We start from the raw sequence: 21,112 nt of genomic DNA, 5'->3' as shown, positions 1-21,112 counted from the left end.
AATAAAAACCTTTTTTAATTAAAAAAAAACTTTTTTTTACTTTTTTTCTGATCATTTTTAAAATCAGGCCGGAAATTTCCCTCCCCATCGAAAAACTACCCCAGAAAATCCCCCCACAGAAATTCCCCTCCCCCAAATAATTTAAGTATATTTGCCAATAGCAAATACTATAATTACGTAAAAAATTGACAAATTTCATAACTTACAACCTATTCTCTAGAAACCTCGGGAGGTCATTTCATCGCTTTTGGGGGTCATTTTTTCGGTGTTGGGGGTCATTCCATCGCTGAAGGGGGTCATGCCATCCTTAGAGGCATAGTTATTGGAGATTTCAACTATTCTAAAAAATGGCTATCCCAAGGTTTTGATCGGATGACTTTAGGGAAAACAGAGTCACGTGAGGTGGTGTCGTTGCCCACTTATCTTTTCAGTCACTTAAATAGGGCACTAGAACTTATAATTTCTGTTTGATTGAGTCCTCTCCCAATCTTCTATGGCCATTGGTTTGGTACTATCAACCCTGGGGAAGAAGCGAAAAAATATTAATAAAGACGTATCTTTGATCTTTTTTCTGGCAAAAATAATCCACAAAATTCCACGGTTTTGCAGATAGGAGCTTGTAACCTTTACAGCAAGGTTATCGGATATAAAGAATCCGATGGTGTTATTTTTATTAAGATTCCTTTAGGTTTTGGGGGCGTTTATCCCTTTTTCATCAATCCCTTTGATTTTTCTCAGGCTCTTAGCTTTTAAAGGGCAATATTAACTTTAATGAATTTCATGTATTTGGAACCAGCATTAAACAATATTTATTAATTGTTATCAAAATTGTTTTTCTTAGAGTTCCGGTTACTATTGGGCCGAGACGCTCCTTACTTGTAGTTCTTTACCATGAATTGTTTGACTTTCAATATCATTAGATTTCTATGTAGGCTATTATCGATACAAATCAGCTGACGCTTCTCGTGTTTTCTCCCAGATATCTCTAAACACTCATTTAAGTAGAGTAATTTCTGGCTCAGTTTACGGGGTCACACGATTGATTCCCGTTCCAAGCTAAATAACTGGCTACACCAAGACACGAACCCCTGTCATCACGTACAAGGGATTTCAAGTCTTTCAGCTAAGAGGGCTCAAAATTGATCAGGCATGAAAATAAATATTCTTTCAGGTGCTCTAGATCCTCTGTGCCAAAAATACAAAATATAAACTTCAAACTACTTATCAAATTAAAAACCAGATAGGATGCAGAAAACCAAAGTTAACGAATGGACTTGGCGTATTTTGGTTAATAGAGCAATGTATCGCTCTATTAACCAAATATCATTCTAAAAAAATTTTTCACAAAACTATTAAGCTATTCTTAGCTCCCTCCCCCAAAAAAGGGAAGAAAAGAGGTATATTTTAAAGAAAAGACTAACTTTTTAAACTAAAAAGCATGAGAACTGACTAGAAAAAAAATAAAGGAAAGACTGTTCTCTTATTCCTTGAGCTTTACTTTAAAAAGTTAGTCAGTTTTCTTTTACATTTAAGAAAAGCCTAGACAAGCCTGATATCGAGCCAAGTCCCTATCGAGGCAAACTTATGGCTTACTCGACTTGTTTTTAAAACGGATAAACTAATAAATAAGTATGCCCATTTTCTTCCATTTTTTGAGCGCCGTGGACGGATTATCGGAGGTCTTTGCCAAAAAATATACTTTGTCTAGTTGTCTTTTTTTTTCGAAGGCTGGAAATCACCCTTGTTTGGTTTCTTGGTTATTTCTTGTCTTCTGTTTATTTTTCAGAAAACTTCTAATTTAATTACATTGAAACCTGATTAACATGCAAATTATTTCCGGCAAGTTAAACATCAATGTTAAGTAAAAATTAAACACAAAAAATATTAATTATTATAAAAGTTTGCACGCGTCATGATACAACAATAGTTTTGAAGTTTAACAATGAAAGTCTCGGCAAAGGTGTGAAAAGCGCATAAATATTTGCTGATGCATCTACGCAATAGCCCTAATATCAAATTGGTGACAATTTTCGCTTGAAGGTAATTTGACAATAATGACATGGCAACACTGATTTCTTTTGTTATGCTCTTTTCAGCAAACACAAAAAGTTAGTCAGCATATTATCTTCAACAGTAAAGAAAAGCCGACAGTTCAAAGAAAACATTACAGACATTGAAGCGTGGAATTTCTAAGGTATTTCACCTTTAGGCACAAATCCTTTGAAAAGGTTTAGTCTGTCATAAAAAAATCGTCTTTTTTGTACTAACTGAAATAACTTCTGAGCATTTGAGTGTTTTTATGCTGAAAAATAATGAATGTGAAGATTTTTGTTAAAAACTAAAATTACAAGCAAAGTTTTCTACTATTAATTTTCTTAGTTATGCAGTCCTGTATTATTTTCAAGGGCCTTCCCACAGAGAATGGAAAACTTATAAGAGTTGAAAATTTGAGATGTTTCAGACAAGAAACTGAAAACTTACTAAACCAAGATTACCAAAGTTACCAAGATTACCAAAGGAGAAACTAATAAAGATTACCCTAAAAATTGCCAAAGCTAACAAAACTAAAAAAAATAGGGATACTCTTCGGGCTGTCCAAAAAAATTAAGTTTTGTACCGTAGATTTTTTTATAAGCAAATAATACAGCCGTTAAAAAAAAACTAAGACTAAATCGAAAGTCTTCTTTTCAAGTAGGTTGTGTATTAATTCATACTAGATATATAGTAATATTAAATTGGTCTTATATTCACTACTAAGCATCATCGTCTTAGAGCTGATAATTTTTTTGTTGCAGAACTGGGTGTTCATTTTTCCAGAAGGCGAAAAATGGAAAAAATGGAAGAAACACTAAACAAAACTCGATTTGGTTGCCAAAACCAGATGTTTAATACTATTTAGGGTTTTTGGGTAAAATCACAGAGCCAAAGATAAAAGGAGAAGTTACTGTCCTATAGTTCCGTGTTAAAAATTGGGGTTCATTTCTATTGGTTTATCTTTGAACGTATTCTTGTGAGCCAATCACATTATTGGTTATTTCTGGATGAAGAAAAACTCTGCCTTTTTAAAACTGGGTTTACTAATGCTGACTGAAAAATTTAGACAAATAAGAACATGAAACTTCTGGAGACATGTAACCCCGCCTTTCAAAATCTGACCGGCCCTTTTGTGGGAAATGCTAATCCAGTAAAAACGATGGAGCCAAAGGGGAAAACGGAGAATACTGTCCTATGCTTCGGTTGTAACTGTACTTTTATGCCATTATTAATTTTTGAGAATTAATTTTGCAAGCGAATCTTTCTCTCGAGAAGAAAAGCCCCTTCCTTATTAATTTAGGCTGACAAATACTGAGGGATAAATCTAGACAGCGATGGATCCGTGGTTTCTGAAGAAAAAACTAACCCTACCTTTTCAGAACCTGATCAACTTTTTTGTAAGAGTATTGAGCCTGTTAAAGGAAGGAAAGTTCTAATTTTTCCCAATTTTTAAAAAGTAAGCATATTGCTCTCTGGATTTGAGTGTTTATAAGTTTTAGATTCATCCTGTGCAAACAATAGGTCAGGAATCTTAATTTAGCCATTCGAATTAGCAATTTTAATTGCACTATGAGTTATCACTAAGCGTTGACTTAGTAATTTTAATTCCGATATGACATATAATTAATAAACAAAATATAGATAGTATGGCTTGTATTTTCCCCATTGAAAACTTTATTTCCAGGAATAATTGACAATCCTAGTATTGGACTCATGCTAACGCTAGTGGCGGCGCGCCACCGGCGAGACCAAAAATTTTCGGCAGTGAACACATAACAGTGATAATAAGTCCTGCACCACTGAGAATCCTTTCTGCTGTGGCACTTGTTGCCTGGCAGCGATAGAACTTTTCTTGCCAAAGCTGCAATCCATGACAGCTGAATGGGGTATATTTGTCAGAAGAAAATGTTTGGATTGGTTGCATCAACTAGGACTGGATCATCTCCTGGTATGGGCTGCCAAGGCCTGATACATATCAACTTGACACTAAACCACATCATCATTTTTATCCTGTTCTCCATCATCGCTCTCACACATTTATCTGATCAAGCAGCCTCCTTTTTTATGTATGATCACGAGGAGATTTAGAGTTTCTGCTTTTCTGAAAAAATCCCTTAGCCATATTCACACAACCGATTGGGGTAGCTGATCCACTGACAGAACCAGAGATTAAAGCCTCCTCTTCAAGTTTTCCGAGGGCCCTCTCCTCTTTGTACTAAAGAAATTCCAACTGCACTAAAATGCTCATCACAAGTTGAACTTAAGGAACCTGGAGTGTTGATTGAACAAGTTTCGTTCAGAAGAGATGGGATAGAGTATCTTATTTAAGTCTCTAACACTAGAGTCTTAACCATTTTAGTGAAGAATTCTCTTCTTTTCAGTGAACCATCAAGAAGGTTCAGATGGTCACCAGTTTCGTTTATTTTGAATGTTTCGAAGTCCAAAAGTGAAGCTGTCACCATGAAATGGGAAGCAAAAGTCAAACCTGTTTCTCATCTTTTCTTTCATAAGCAAAATACAGCTACTATCATTTGGTTGCTCCTCAAGGTGAACTCAAGGCAGAATTCAACACTCAAGGTGAACTCAAGGCAGAATTCAACACTGCTCTTTGATAAGAAAGAATTCTCCCTCAATAGCCTCTACTGTAGTAGAAAAATTTGATAGTAGACAGCAAAGGTCAAGTATCAGTTCATGTTCCTCATCATCTTGACTGAGCAAGATCAGGTTTCCCAATTTTACACAAAACACTTGCCAGAGGGCCTTTGTATTGAATAATACTTTGCATCATACTACATGTTGCATTCCATCTTGTGGTCAAATTTCGTTTTAAGGACCTGACGTGTTTATATCTTGGTAACAAGATAGGTAACAAGAAGGGAGATGATTAACAACTTGCACAATGACCAACTGTGCACCAGCATCAAGAACCTCATCTAAATCACAAATTTTTTTAAGGAATTCATTGCTATTTTAAATTAGAATTTTTTCGAAAAGGTTATTGGGAAGACAAGGAATTACATCATATAGGTTTAGTTCTTCCACTTTGTAAACAGGGGCGGATTTAGAGCAAAATCTTGGGGGCCCAACGCGACAAGGACGCCAATGAGCAAAATCTTGGGAGGGGGGCACTGTGACAAAGGTGCCATTAATTGACCAAATGGACAAATTTAATCTAGAAAAGAGTGAAAAAAAGGGAAAGAGGGTGCCAGAAAAATCTTGGGGGCCAGGACCCCCTGGATCTGCCTGTGTTTGCACATGCTTCATGCAGCTTTTGTAAATGCTTCATTTTTACATATTCAGGAAGAATAGCTGCCTTTTTTGCATTTATAAATAAGGTATTCGAGGAGTATTATCGCTAGTCGAAACTCATTTTAATTAGAAAAGGTTACATTGTGAAAATTAATTAGAAAATTACATTGGGAAGACGACAGAAACAAGTGAATGGTAATCTAAAGTCCAAAGTTGATGAGTAGATACAAAAACATTTCGAAAGGACCCAAAATTTAGCAAATACCATTAAACATTAGATTTTGCATTATATTTGCTCCTCAATAGTCTCAGGAAATAATTTCGCGCTTCAAATTTCGAGCGGCACGCCGCTTTCGATCGTATTGGTAGCGACGTCGGCACACTGAGGGTTTTCGACGGCGCAAAACCGGTTTTTCCCGTAGCTTCGGGGACTGATACCCCATCAGAACAATATTAACCTTTTGAAGACTAAAGTAAACAGCTAAACCTGAAATGGTCTTAAATCCTTTTTGTTGGTGTATAGTGTCAATTTTATATCTACTAACTCAATATGTCATTAACTGAATACGCAGTATATCAAATTTATCTTGAGGTTAAATCAGGCGTAAACCCTGTATTGTATTTTAAGGCTTTATGTGAAAATGTCGGCATTGTGGATATGGGCTGGAATCTTTTAAGGCCCTAAAAAGATTAAAGCGCCGAATATCTGATTCATCTCCTTTTTCTGTCGTCTTTGATTTGGATTAGCAATATTTTCCAAGCCAAAAAACAAGGTCGGCAAACTATTCATCAACCTTAAATTCATTGATCAAAAAACATTTTTGCAGAAATTGGTTGTGGTCCTAGTTATTGGCAACTCTGAAATTAGCTGGCATTTGAAATTGTCATCAATTAAACAGGAAAATTGCCTCCATCACTTGCTAATTTTCTCTGTTCAGTTTATTTGAAGCTAGATTTTTTGAAGCCAAAAAGCTAGGCTGGCAAACTATTTAGCAACCTTAAATTCATTGTTCAAAGAATATTTTTGTATGAAAAAGCGGACACCGGTTGTAGCGCTAGTATTTTGCAACTCTGAAACTAGCCTGCATTTACTATGGAAGACTTTCTAACATAAGAGATAATAGCCTACTTTTCTACAGCTGAGCTAAATTACTTTATGAAAGATTTATTTTAGTATCGATTACTTTTGTTACTATTTTTAGTACTATCCACTAGCCTTGTAAATTCACCAATTTCTAATTTTTTTTCAATATAAAAAAGGAAAATTAATTAAGGAGCTTGATTCCTTTAAAAAAAAAAATAGAAAAACAAGTTTTTTTAACTGAAAGTAAGGACCAGCATTAAAACTCGAGACGAACAAAAATTATTCCATATATGGAAGGTTGCCCCCTCCTGAATACCTTGCTCTTTTCGTTAAAGTTTGAAGTTTGACTACTGAAACAGAGGGGCCGTTTAATTAGGATAAGAAGATTTTTTAAAAGTGCTAACAACTTCAGCGTAAATAGCAAGGTATTGAGGAGAAGGCAACCCTTCACATACGGAATAATTTCTGTTAGTTTTAAGTTTTAATGTGGCTCCCTACTTTCAGTAAAAAAAAAATTTGTTGAATTTCTGATCGTTTTTTAATAATGCCGGTAAATCTGGCTCACCCTCCATGAAATAACCCTTCCCAAAATAATCATGGGAAACTCCTCTATGGAAATTTCATCCAACATAAAGTTCAAACTCCTCCCCCTAGTGTAAAATGTCCCCTGAGAAATTCACCACCCTCACAGAAATTTCCCTCTCCAAGGAAGATTCTCCCTATTGAAAACCACCCGAAGCATAAAATCACCCCCCCAAAAAAAGTGTCTGTATACTTCCCAATAACAAATATTATAGGTAAACAAAGAACTAATTTCATAACTTACATGCCTCTCCCCATGAGCTGTGGGGCATCATTTTAACCCTAAAGACCAAGTTGTTTGACCTTACAACTGTACTGAACAGAACGGCTATCACAAAATTTTGGTCGGATAACTTTGGGGTAAAAAGGGACGTGTGAGGGGGGCTAGTTGCCCCAAAATCTTTTTGGTCACTTGAAAAGGGTACTAGAAATTTTTACTTCCGCCCGAATGCATCCTCTCCCCATCTTCTAGGATCATCATTTCAATACGATCAACCCTGGGAAAAAACATACAAAAAAAACAAATAAGCACGCATCGTTGATCTTTCTTTTGGCAAAAGTAGCAAAATTACATATTTTTGTATATGGGAGCTTGAAACTCCTACAGTAGTATTTTCTGGTACGCTGAATCTGATAATATGATTTTCCTTAACATCCCTTGAATTTTAGTTGGTGCTTCCACCCTATTTCAAAAATCAGGCAAATTTCCTCAGGCTCGTAACTTTTTATGGGTAACACTAAACTTCATGAGTCTTGCATATTCATGTACCATAACAGGATGATTTTCTTTACGGGTCCATTGATATCAAATTTATGTGTTTTAGAATTTCGGTTGCTTTTGAGCCGAGTTGCTCCTTACTTACATTTCGATACCACGAACTGTTTGGTGATAAAATAATGAAAACTTTACTAGTTTTTACTTTCAATTTACTGTTTTTATTCTGTTCTTGTTACTATTTATATCAAAGAGAAATGATTATTTAAAAAAGGTCTTGTGTTCAAAGCTGACCCCAATTATTTTGTGAGAAATTATTTTCAGATTTACTTGTTTTTTTTATATATTTTAGTACTAAAATAGATATCTGGAAAATTCGATAATGTCATTTAACCCCTTTAAAAAATTTATAAAACAAAAGTAGTGACAGCATAATGCTTTTAAGCGGGGCCCTATCCCTTGGAATCCCGGTCCCGACAATTTTTTAAAACTTCTTCAAGACACAGATGTTATCTACTTTCTAGGAGATGCAGGTGCATATTATGCTACAGGAAATTTTACTTTTGCATGTCATGTTTACTTATTACAAAATAGAGAGTGTTTTTTTCTTAAAAACCTATGAGACGAGGGAAAAACCTTCAGAATCTGCTATTCAATATGAAAACTTTACCTAATAGTTTCTTTGATTCTTTTAAAATCTACAAGACCCCGCCAAATCAGGATTTCCCTTATTGTTATGTAAGAGAGAATGTTAGAGTACATTAGTCAAGCCGGAAGTCCTGGTTGTAAAAAAAAAATTGATCATGGTCCAATGTTTACCGGTGAAAGTGCCGTAATCATGCCTGAGCTGCTACATTTGCTTCAGTATTGAGAAAGAGTGTGTGTCAACATCGAGGATATTACTCTCTAGTAATGGATAATTTTATTCTATTGGATATTCAAGGAACTAGCAATGGTGAAATGAAGCTTAGAGTGTCTGACGCTAGAGTCGAAATTGCTAGGAGTTGCCGGCTAACCCTGGAATGTGATGAGATTTTTGCGCAATATGCTATATCATTAAGCTAATTCAAGTTTATAGAGCAGTTAAGCTGTGCAGCAAAAGTAAATATAATGAATATACAAAGATTAAAAGACGGATTAAATGTATTAGTGAAATATACTGGAGACAACGATCAGATCAATATATAAAAAAGGAGTAAGTTTGTAATTAGCAAGAAAGAACCATTGTTAGTCTATAGTCAGTAATGAGAGTGTCAGGATTAAAAATGACTGGATTTGAGAACCAAAAAATAATGTGGAATCTAGTGACTTTGGAAAAAACGTTTGAATCTAAATGATGATTTTCTAGAGTCTTCAGTGCAAAGGAAAATACTCTCACAAAGAATGCTTGGCAATATGATGAAAGATGAGTCTCCATCTTTGCATTTACTCAATTTACTGATATATTAATTAAAACAAAACAAAACGATATTGTGGCTTTGCTCTTTGAGCACTACCTAGATTTGATTTAAGACCCCATCCCGAAAATTTTTCAGTCTTCTATTTTCATGACAAAAAAAAATCAGTCAAAATTTAGAAATCCTTAATAAACAGGTTTAATTGATTTTGAAGTGTGACGTCACTCGATTCCTAGAAGACAATCCTTTTATTGATCGTGAGTCAGTTTCTTCTTAGCAGTGAGACAATCAACATTGAAAAAATGTTTTACACATGTTTATTATGTTTGTATACATTGGGCAGCTGGTCATCCTGTGAGAATTGCGCTATTATTGATTAATATAATGAAAAGTATAGATTACGCAATCCATTTAAATTGCATAGAGGATAAGTAGCGCAAATTAAAGACTGTAATTCACGTCTTGAAGATGTTTTTGACTCTCATTCTAAAGGTTTCTTATGCTCCAATTGTCACTACGATAAATGTGATCAATGGAAATTACTTACCCTGGCATGATTAACGAAAACCCTAAATGTGATTTCATCTTATTTTTAAGAGACTGGTATCATCGTCGTTTTAAATAGCTTTGCAAGAAGGAACCTGGCCTACGCTTCAATTGCTGGATTAATAAGAGATTCTGCTTTTACGTAATCGCTGTGAAGATACCCACTGCTATGATTATAAGCCTACTAACTTTTTGTGTCCGATATTGCTTCAGATAAATATACTGAAACACGTGAATTTTAAAATATGAATAAGAATAGTATTATTGACTTTACGAAGAGATGTAATAAAAATGAAGTTACATTACATTATAGAAAATATGCCCATGACTTTGCATGCCAAGATGAATACAAGTTAAATCCTGACAAGCTGCCACCACTTTTCAATAACGATGCTACACGTGGAAGAAGAAATTTAAAGGACAAGGAGTTTGTGCATACAAGTTTCATTAATAAACAAATTCACAAACATTTTAAAGAATTTCACACTTGGAGCACTGAAATTTATATTATACAGGTACGAAAGAGTATTTTCAATTAGAAAGTCGTTCAATCAAGGATTATAACCATAAATGGTAATAAATTCACTGTAAGTAAATCCGCGACAACAAAACATAAAATTTAATAACGCATGGTTGCTAAATCTTATACTCGCTTCCTATTTTGAAGAATAGATTTTCCACTTTGCTCAAGATAGTTTTTGATGTGAGGTATGTAGAATGTATACGAAAGGCCAATGATAAGGGCATTGTTAACTTTTGAATATACTCAAGAAAATCCAAGGGTAAGCACTGCGATTTGTATTTGGACATGTAGCGGTCCAATTTGAATACATTGATTTTTTGATTGGTGTTCATAGTGTCAAGTCTAATTGAACATTGCTATCAGGGGTATTTTCCAAATAGATTCCAAATTAATTTATCGAGATTAATGCAATACTCTCTTCAGATTTTTCGGAAAAGGTGCACTCTAAACGTACTGTGCCTGTTAGGGCAATAGTCATATCTTGAGTACCGGACAAATTCAATACATGGATACCATGAGTTTTTGCAAACATTTCTTTGATTTTACCATTTTCAAATAACTGTGAGTCTGGATGTAGAGATTATATTGTCAATTTGTAAAGGGTTCTGTAGGATTTATCAAAGGATAAATTGTAGAGTGGAATCCCATTTACTTTACGTACAAGAGATGAAAGTCCAAACAATTCAAATTTACGTGGAGAATTCGTCCATGATCCAACTGCACTAGCACTTTTTACAAAATCCAAAGAAAATTTTGAACAATTTCATACTTTTTAAATGAAGAATTGGTTTAAGTGCGTGCACCCGTAGCAACATGCCCTTGGTTTGTGATTTATGCGGAACGAGCAGTTTGATATTATTTACATTAGCTCTTAATTTCTTACTTGCCAAAGCAAAAGAAGTAATAATCCGTATTTTTCGTACTTAAAGTGTTGCTGAGGTGAGAGAGACTGTTATGTCAGGTGCTGTGCCAAGTACTTTTTGCAAAATAAAATTGGACACAGCAAGTTGTAGTTTTATGTCAATCTTAGCATTGAGAGGCAACAATTTAGGTATATTAAATATTTGATTATTTATTTTCCCAACCAAGTGTAAATCTTTAGTTGTCACATCTCTAAGCACATTGCTAGTTTCAGTGACCGTTTTATATTCGTATCCAATAGCCTATAGGCCATTGAAGTCATCAACATGAATTGTTTATAACTTCCATAATTAGAAAGATTATTGCTTGTGCTCACCAACGTCCCATTTATGCAGACACTTATTTGTTTAAACAATTGTGTAGTACACAATTTCCATAGAATAACCCCTTGGCTGCACTTGGTTTCTTATGGTTGATATTTTTTTACACTGAAATGCAAATCTATAGATTTCGAAGACATATGTATGAAATCATATCACTTCACTTCATATCTTCACTGGAATAAATTTGAAAATAGACGTTTGCAGAGAGTGGTTGTTGCAGATAAAATTGTTCATAGTAACCATGCCAGATAAAATTGTTTATAGTAACCATGACTTACACTCACATCGACATTTTCCGCATTGAAAATATCTAGAGATGAGGTCACTGAAAGGCAAGTTCTTTATGTGGTAAATATGCCATTGCTAAGAAAAGGAATCCTTTTTCAATCTACCAATTTTTGCTTTTTGTTTCTTTATTTTCTTTGACAAGACGAAGTTTTCCGGCTTGGGATGAGACTGGTGAATGATGAGGTGTTTTTTGCCTGTTTTAAACCTTTACCGCTTTGTCGTGATTTCAATTGCTCACCGAGGGATCGCGTGCTGGAACTGAGATCTTTTTAAATAATTTCTTTAAAATCCTTCCCAGAGCCCCAATTGTGTAGTGAAAAGGACGCATAATTCGAAGCAACTTATGCAATATATTTTTTAGCCAGGGGTAGAGCAGAGCAAAAACAACTTAGCAAACCAATTGCTGAGATCGTAACCGGACATTGATAAACCATCCCTGTAATAACCATTCCATGACCCAATTGTCATTGTCCAAGAGTAGCAACATAGCAATGAATATCAGGACAAAATAAAGTATTTTTTTTATTAACCATCTCACTGAATGGTTCAAAATGACAGGTAGTGAGAGTGAAACCTTTTGTGATTGCTAGATGATCGCCCAATCCACTTCTTAATGATAAATGACAGCTCAAAAAACAAAGTGTTGAATGGAATATATTAAAGGTGCTTTATATTATATTGGTGAAAGTCCTCGTGACAGATTTTTCGTTCAAGAATACGTAAGAGGGGAACATTGGTATTACCGACTCTTGCTGTCTTGACAAACGGTACGTAAAGAAATGTAAAATTGTCTGGTGAGAAGACGGGCGAATAGTCTGTATAGATAACATGATCCTTTCCAATGACATTTTTTGCTTTAATATTACAATCTTTAAAACCAAGAACCTCACGTAAATCCTCATTGAGGGAAATTCTTTCATTCTCAAATGAGCTGGTAGTGTAAATTCTCCTCTGTTTTGTGGAATAGTTGAATGTTAAGCGACCCTTTTTCGACTCACAATTATTTTGTTGATAACACGACACGACTCAGCCATATTTTTGGATTCCTCTTACGGTAGAGTAGCAAAGGGGTAACCATCAGAGTCACAATTTACCACCAAACCCTCTTCGGAGAAGTAAAAGGGTCTTACTTTAATCTCATATGTACGATCCCTTCTCAGGATATCATATGTATTTTTAAGAATACAATCATCAAGAGCAAAAATCGCTTGTTTTATTCAAATCATTGTACAATGAACTAGAGAAATTGGACATGAATGTCAAATCAAAATCATTAGGCATTGCGAACGTCTTCAGCGGCAATACAAGAATCAAAATCAGAGTTGTATCGTAGCCAAAAAACAAGCAACTGTCTCTTACCCTTGCGATTTCGACTCTTCAATATCTTTTAAATTTGATAAGTTGCTGTGGTTTTAATTTTTTGTAATTCATATTCGTGAAAACCGCAAAGAATATACTTATCTTTCATATTACGTAGACGATACGTTACAGATGTAGTGTCTAAGACTTTTGACATTTTAGAAAGTTCAGTAGACCAAAAGTAATTACCTTTTTCAAAAATATTAGTAGATCTATTGATTCGAACAGTACCACCAGAATTAAATTTTTTCTTCTTCACAACCTTTTCCTTGGAAATGTCAAGTGTATTGTTAATGAGATGAGTCTCAAGAGGACTACGATTGGACAAGGATCGATGAGAGTGTCGATTACAAACCAAAATGATTGTATCTAAATGCAGCAATAATAAAAGCAGCAACATTTTTCAATGTACACTATCTCAAGGTTAAAAGTCGAATTGTTCTTATCAAACGTATAGCAAACGCCTCCTTATAATGACTATGATAGAGTATTGTATTATATCTCAGTCAAAACTTTTCTACATGTGGAAAAAATTCACTTCCCCGATCCGTTTGAATCTTGTTTAAAGGCAGATTCAAGGGTACTAGAAACTTCATCACCTATCTTTGAACACAATAGAACGGCATATGCATAGCGACTAAAAACACTGATTACAAGTAAAATAAGCTTGTACGGGTTATTGTGACGTCTTTGAATCTCGTCTGGAGTTAAAAGATCTACTTGTAATGCATGCAATGGGAAATAAGCTTTAGTTTTTTGATAATGACTACCATGAACTCTATGATTTCGATGAAGGGTGTAGCTGGGTTCATTCTGTGAATACTCTGTCGCCAACTGCTTTTCAACTCCAGCGACTGGGGCAAGTGTGTGGGGGGCAATTAAACTTCCCGCTTCACCAGTACTCTCATCAACTTGTTTCAAAACCCTGAGCCCTTTTTAACGTAAATACAGTGTGAAGCGTCCACTACCCTTTTGTATGCTAAATGTGTTAGAAAGATGCCTTCGTTTGAAACCCTTTAAATAATTACCCCTACTCGTTGTGCTTTCTGAAAACGATATATCTTTTGATATTTCTTCATATTCCCTGAAATGATTTGAAATATGTCTATTCACAAAAAGATATTTGGGAATTTGACGGCTTTAGAAATTTATACAAATGACTATCAAATGTTTCAAGTCTTTTACGATTTACAATCAAATCTGATACCAAACCAATCAAATTGAAACTCTTGCTATGGATTAAAGCTTCACTCTTACTACCATCATTCTGTACATAGTCATTTTCAGCGAGATAGACTTAGAGCCTTTTAATTTGGTTGTAATATGAAAGAGGCATTAGGTCTACAACACGCGATTAAGCTTTATTTAAATCTTCTCCCTGCTTTGGTTGTGACGGTGACGGTTGTGGTGGTGCTGACAGTGAATTTTGAGGTTGGTCAATGACATTAATTTTGAGCGGTCTTTCACGGCAGGGTTTATGTCAGTAGACATGCTAAAGGGCATATAGAGCAAAGTTAATTTTTCATAATCGGCAAAGGGCATTTAGAGCAAAGTTAATTTTTCATAATCGCCAATTATTTCATTGTTAGTAAATTTATCAATGTTATCTTCAAATTGTTCTTTTACTAAAAGGGCGTATTGAATTCTAGAGAATACTGTTTACAAGTCCCATAATTATCAGCAATAACATTGAAAAGAAACCACCACCCAATTGAAAAAGTCATTTCTTTTTAAAAATCTTTTTCTTTCTTTTTGAAAGCTAGGGCACGTACAAGTGAACGATTTTGCTTTGTCTGCTGCCTATCTACTTCTGGCAACTCAACATTTCCTTCAGTTAAATTTAAACAGAGTTCAGAAAAGAGACTAATGAGTTCATTGTGAATATCGTGTTTGAGTATAGTCTTCCTAAGCCGAGGTTTGAATTACCTAGGACGGAAAATAAATGTCTGTTTTCACGTAGGTCTCTCAATATCATGATGACAACTAATGAACTTTTTTACTATCCACGAGTAGACATACAGTAAATTCATTTTCAAAAATATCCGTGACAACACAAAACTGTTTGGGTGTGTTTTTGTTGACATCCAAGAGAATGTAATTATCAGGTTTATTAGTAAATTGATTGTATGCCAAGAGTAAAAATTTCTGTTCACCAGGATATATTTGATGGTTTAAAGTTATAAGAGAACTTGAATCGCGAACAACCCTATAGATGATATAGTAATTACTAAACAAAGCAAGTATTTTCATACATTTGCTCTGATCTTTCTTCAATGGATTCATCTAAAACATCAATAATCAACCACGACTTTGGGTCAATAATATTAAACATGTCAAGTTTCCGTATGAATTTATGTCTGGTGTGATGGTTTTTATTTTGTCATAGGACTCTTACCAAACACTATGGCAATACTAGACAAACATTTTACCACGATCTTAAATTATTTTTGTTAAATTTTTTGTTTGCCAGACTGTTATGGCCTGCAAAGAAATAATCTGAATGAAGTTTTAAATTGATAAATACTCCCCCAATGTCAAAATACAACTGACCGAGCCTAACTTCGATTCGTTGAACAAATACTCAAAACTAGAATATTTGGGTTTTTTAATATAAATAAATCCACTATAAATACACATATAATATTTTTACATAAAGTTATCAACAACATGAAATAAGCACATGAATATAATTACAGACATTTAAAACGCACTTTAACAGGCTAGTCCGCCAAAGCAGCGACCGCTACAAGCGGCCGAGCACGCACGGCTGGAAGACATGCCGGCAGGGGACTGGGCCTGGTCGATTATGATAAGAAATAATAGCACAATATTATGGCGTTTTTAAAACATCGATTCTGCTTTGCGCACAAAGAAATAAATAACATGTAAAAAAACATTAGAAAACATATAAAAAATAAACTGCTGAGCCAGAGAATGAGAAAAAGGGACCCTCCTCTCACCAAGTATTGAGCTTTCGCCAGACCAAGACGCCGTATGTATTCTACACATACGTCTTGATCTGAAGTAAAACAATGACCGTGTGGTACTACTCTAATACCATCCGCGCGCACATAGACCATGTATGATAAGGCTGATATGACATTTTTCTACTCGAACTGTGCAGTTTTTACATATTAAAGAACGATCGGCCATTACACTCGCTCTTGGAACTAAATTATTTTCTAAAAATTTCCTATAAACACTTACATCAAAATTTTACTTTACACAGTGTGTAGGCAACCCTTTGCAGACTTTTTTGACATCTGTCACCTTCAGACCTGCAAGCACATCATTGGATAGGAAGTCGCTGCCCGTATCATATTTTGGAAACAACAACCTATCTGGGGTCTGGCGATTCGCTTGCTCAGGGTAAACAGACTCGTCCCAGTTAACGTAGTCCATTCGAGAGCTAATGTGCTTACCATTTTCAAATCGTCCAACAGATTATCTGACCAATTGATTATCCAACCAATTGAGAATACAGGGTTTTGTTTGGACCCTAGTACATTGATTTACAGCTATTTCCTTAAAGAGTGATAAAATAAGCCTGATAAATGCTTCGAAATACCTTCCCAGGACAAATATGTAGACCCCTTCCATTTCCTAGCCTAATCATTTTTTCAAGATAATGAAAAGACGAATTTTTGGAGATTTAAGGTACTCTGTTTACGAAAAATGTGTATAATAGGGCACTCTAGAGGAAAAGGCCAAAGAATCAGTAAGCTTCAGGGTTACATCTTACCCTATCCTGGAGAGGTGGAGTGGGCTCTCAAATAATTTGATATTATTGTCAAAAAGGGTTGCTTGTTTGATATTTTAGTATAACAAAAAAAAAATATTAAACACCCTTTCATTTAGCACATAAATAAGCTACATTATCTGAGCATTTCACACAAGGATTATATTTAACCATAACGTCCCAATTTGTGATTCTCTTGTAATGTCATAGTGTTCCAATTTGCCAGCTGATAAGAACCCCTTCACTCAGTTATCAGGAGAGTAGCTGTTTGGCAAAAACTAAGCCTTCACATCATTAAAGGTTGAACATATGGAAGTGCTTAGGTCTTTTTAGCAACCTGCTAGAATACACTTCAAAGCTGCTTAATACTAGACGTGAATTTTTCGTTTAAATAAGATTAATTTATCATGTTGTGAACCGTGTAATAGGAGGAGAGAAGAGTTTTTTAGATTTTTATCTAATAAAATGAGTTATAGTAGGTTAAATTTGGGCATGCACAACTTATTGTTTGGTGGGGGAGGGGGTATACACAGAGAGGCTTACCTGTTGATATCTTTGAGACATATCCATTTTTAGAAAGATGTATCACCTTCAAAATCTTATGTCAGACTGATGGGGATTTAGTTTTAGTACCCGTTCTTATACCCTCAAACACAATAGAAAATTACTTGGTTCCCGTTAGAATAAGAGCGGATGACGCTTCTGTTTCCTGGAAATAGCTGGATAGCAACAAGTCTTTTTTCCTAGCAAAATCAATAGTCTCTATAATGGTTTTGCTCATAGAAAATATCGGCGAAAATCCTTTGCTTGCTGACCACAATGGGGAGAAAGCATGAAAAATACTGGGATGATCCAAGGTTTTAAAACGTAGCAAACAAAGAAATACTGATTTGGCGAGCTCCCTGAAGTTTTTTTAAAGGAATTAAAGAAACATGTAATATGCAAAACCTATAGAATCAAGTAACAAGCAAAGCCTATTATGTAAAAACCAAAGGAAAACCTGATTTGGCAGGGGCCCTGAACGTTTTTTAAACAATCAAAGTTTGTTATGTAACAATCCAAGAAATCCTTAAGTATAGATGTCCAGGGTTTCATAGGTTTTTTAAAGAAACTATTATGCAACATCTAAAGAATTACTGCTTTGTCGGGCCCCCTGAAGGTTTTTTAAACCGCATCCAAGGAAACCTTGATTGGGCGGGGCCTCATAGGTGTTTTGCTACACCCCTGATGTTTTTAAGCAATTGACGCTTGCTTCATTTAGAAAACGCTCACTATGGTGCAAAAACCAAATCTTATTACGTAACAACCAAAACTAAACACTCCCTATTATGTAAAATGCACCTATATCTGTTAAAAATCATTCCCTATTACGTAACATGCATCTGCGTCTTGAAAAAGGTTTAAAAAGTGCCGGGACCGGGATTCGAAGGGATAAGGCTGTCGTTGAACCAAAAGGGCTGTCACTACTAACAACCATATATATATATATATATATATATATATATATATATATATATATATATATATATATATATATATATATATATATATATATATATATATATATATATATATGTATATATATATATATATATATATATATATATATATATATATATATATATATATATATATATATATATATATATATATATATATATATATATATATATATATATATATATATATATATATATATATATATATATATATATATATATATATATATATATATATATATATATATATATATATATATATTTGTATATATATATATATATATATATATATATATATATATATATATATATATATATATATATATATATATATATATATATATATATATATATATATATATATATATATATATATATATATATATATATATATATATATATACATATATATATATATATATATATAAATATATATATATATATATATATATATATATATATATATATATATATATATATATATATATATATATCCATAGATATACATTTTTCATCCATAGTTTACATATGTTTTGGTTTTTTCTATTTTATTTTCTTTTTAAACGGTAATACAAATTTATCCCACAAGTTTTGTAGGAGCATGTTCAAAATACCTGAAAAGAAAAATATGTGACAATTTTCAACCAAGCCGGATTTAAAGCGCTTTCACAGCAATATTAAATTCAGTTAGTTCAATAATATAAAGTGTAAAATTGTTTTATCCTTATAATATCCTAGGAAAGAAATAAAATCGCATATTTTTTATTGCAGGCTTCAGGGCTAAATCACAAGTGATGATATGCTCCTAGTCCTGGTAATTACCTCGCTTTTTATTTTTGGGATATTTATTACACCTTTTCTTGTGCCTCTCAAGAGAAAGATTTTTCAAGATTACCCCTACTGGGGTCCCATTCTATATAGCGAACGATTCCGGCCGAGCTGAACTTTGACGAGTTAATTGCAAAATCTTTGCTCTGTCCGGAACAAGTTTCAATACCACCTGAGATGGCAGGTAATGCATTTGTTTGTAGAAATCCGACATAAACACCGCGTCAAAACGATCCTGCATCGGCTGTAGGGACAAACGCATAAAAACGTACACCTAGAAGAACGCGCAAAAAAATTGTTCGTTTTTTTTTAGCAGTAGTATGGTAAAAATCTAGCAGGTAGATGGCATGCCATCTATGAATGGAGAAAGCATGAAAATTCTAAAGAATAGAGATAACAACTAATGCTATTATTGGAACACATCACGTTCGTCAACAGCAACAACAGCATCCGTCCTTTATAAAATATTAATCAGACTTGGCTTGATAACCTTTCGAATCGTCTTTTTCAATTTCACACAATTTTCACAGCCTCGCCCTTCTTTCATACAAAGCAAATAACTGCTTCACTGCATTTATATGCTTCACGTCACTTTGGATAGAAGGCTTAAAGTAATAACGGCAAATTTCTTGAGAGTAGGAATCGATAAAATTTATCCAGAAGAATTAGAATATAATACTAATGTCAAAATTTTTGGCTTGATATAAAAAGTTTCTATAAAGTATCTTTAAAATTAAAGCGCTTTATTACCTTTGCACTTGTTCAAAAGATTTAATTTTAATCTTTTATTGCGTTTACCTTGGATTAATTTTATTAGTCAGTGATTATTAAAGCTATGTTTAACTGTATTTTCTACCCCTCTACAAGGGCACACTCTACATGCACGACGTACATAGAAAAGATGTTAGATTTCTTGGTTTAAGATAGCCTCATCAATTATGGTACTGCCATTACCAATCTTTCGCATCAAGTCAGCAATGTCCTGTATCTTTTCTTGACATAAAAAAAAACAAAGAAAATTCTTAACCGAAAGTAAGGAGCAACATCGAAACTCAAAACGAATAGAAATTGTTCCATATGTCAGGGGACTGCCGTCTCCTTAACCCTCGTTCTTTACGCTCAAGTTTTTACGTTCTTTAAAAGTATATCAAACAGTTCGTGGTAACGAACTCTAGTAAGGAGCGACCCGGCTCAATAGTAACCAAAACTCTAAAAAATTAAATTTTGAATATCAATAGCTACATCGAAAGCATCGCATTTTAATGCTGATTTTAAATATGTAAGTTTCATCAAGTTTAGTCTTACCCATCAAAAGTTACGAGCCTGAAAAAATTTGCCTTATTTAAGAAAATAGGGGGAAACACCCCCTAAAAATCGCAGAATCTTAACGAAAATGACACCATCAAATTCAGCTTATCAGAGAACCCTACTGTAGAAGTTTCAAGCTCCTATCTACAAAAATGTGGAATTTTGTATTTTTTGCCAGAAGACAAATCACGAGTGCGTGTTTTTTTTTTTTTTTCTTTTTTTTTTTTTTTTTTTTTTTTTTTTTCCAGGGGTCATCGTATCGACCAAGTGGTCCTAGAATGTCGCAAGAGGGCTCATTCTAACGGAAATGAAAGAGTTCTAGTGCCCTTTTTAAGTGACCAAAAAAATTGGAGGGCATCTATGCCCCCTCCCACGTTAATTTTTTTGCCAAAGTCAACGGATCAAAATTTTGAGATTTTGACATTTTGTTCAACATAGTCGAAAACCATAATAACTATGTCTTTGGGGATGACTTACTCCCCCACAATCCCCGGGGGAGGGGCTGCAAGTTACAAACTTTGACCAATGTTTACATATAGTAATGGTTATTGGGAAGTGTACAGACGTTTTCAGGGGGATCTTATTTTGTTTGGGGGTGGGGCTGAGGGGAGGGGGCTATGTTGGAGGATCTTTCCTTGGAGGAACCTGTCAAGGGGGAAGACAAATTCAATGAAAAGGGCGAAGGATTTTCTAGCATTACTATAAGAAAACAATGAA

General features: G+C 34.2%; 1 protein-coding gene and 1 long non-coding RNA gene across 2 annotated transcripts in view; one reads left to right on the top strand and one right to left on the bottom strand.

Moving 5' to 3' along the window:
- Positions 1-21,112, bottom strand: part of LOC136040566 (protein Wnt-5b-like) — a 148,132-nt gene that overhangs the window by 109,723 nt on the left and 17,297 nt on the right. The window lies entirely within an intron of this gene.
- LOC136040996 (uncharacterized) overlaps positions 2,126-21,112 on the top strand; it is a 29,037-nt gene continuing 10,050 nt past the window's right edge. Inside the window, exon 1 of the long non-coding RNA XR_010620929.1 lies at positions 2,126-2,194. This is a non-coding gene — a long non-coding RNA (uncharacterized LOC136040996). The remainder of the gene's footprint in view (positions 2,195-21,112) is intronic.

The sequence above is a fragment of the Artemia franciscana genome, chromosome 21 (assembly GCF_032884065.1).
Source record: "Artemia franciscana chromosome 21, ASM3288406v1, whole genome shotgun sequence".
Lineage (NCBI taxonomy): Eukaryota > Metazoa > Arthropoda > Branchiopoda > Anostraca > Artemiidae > Artemia > Artemia franciscana.
The sequence above is the reverse complement of the archived record's forward strand: the minus strand, read 5'-3'. Positions and strand labels throughout refer to the sequence as shown.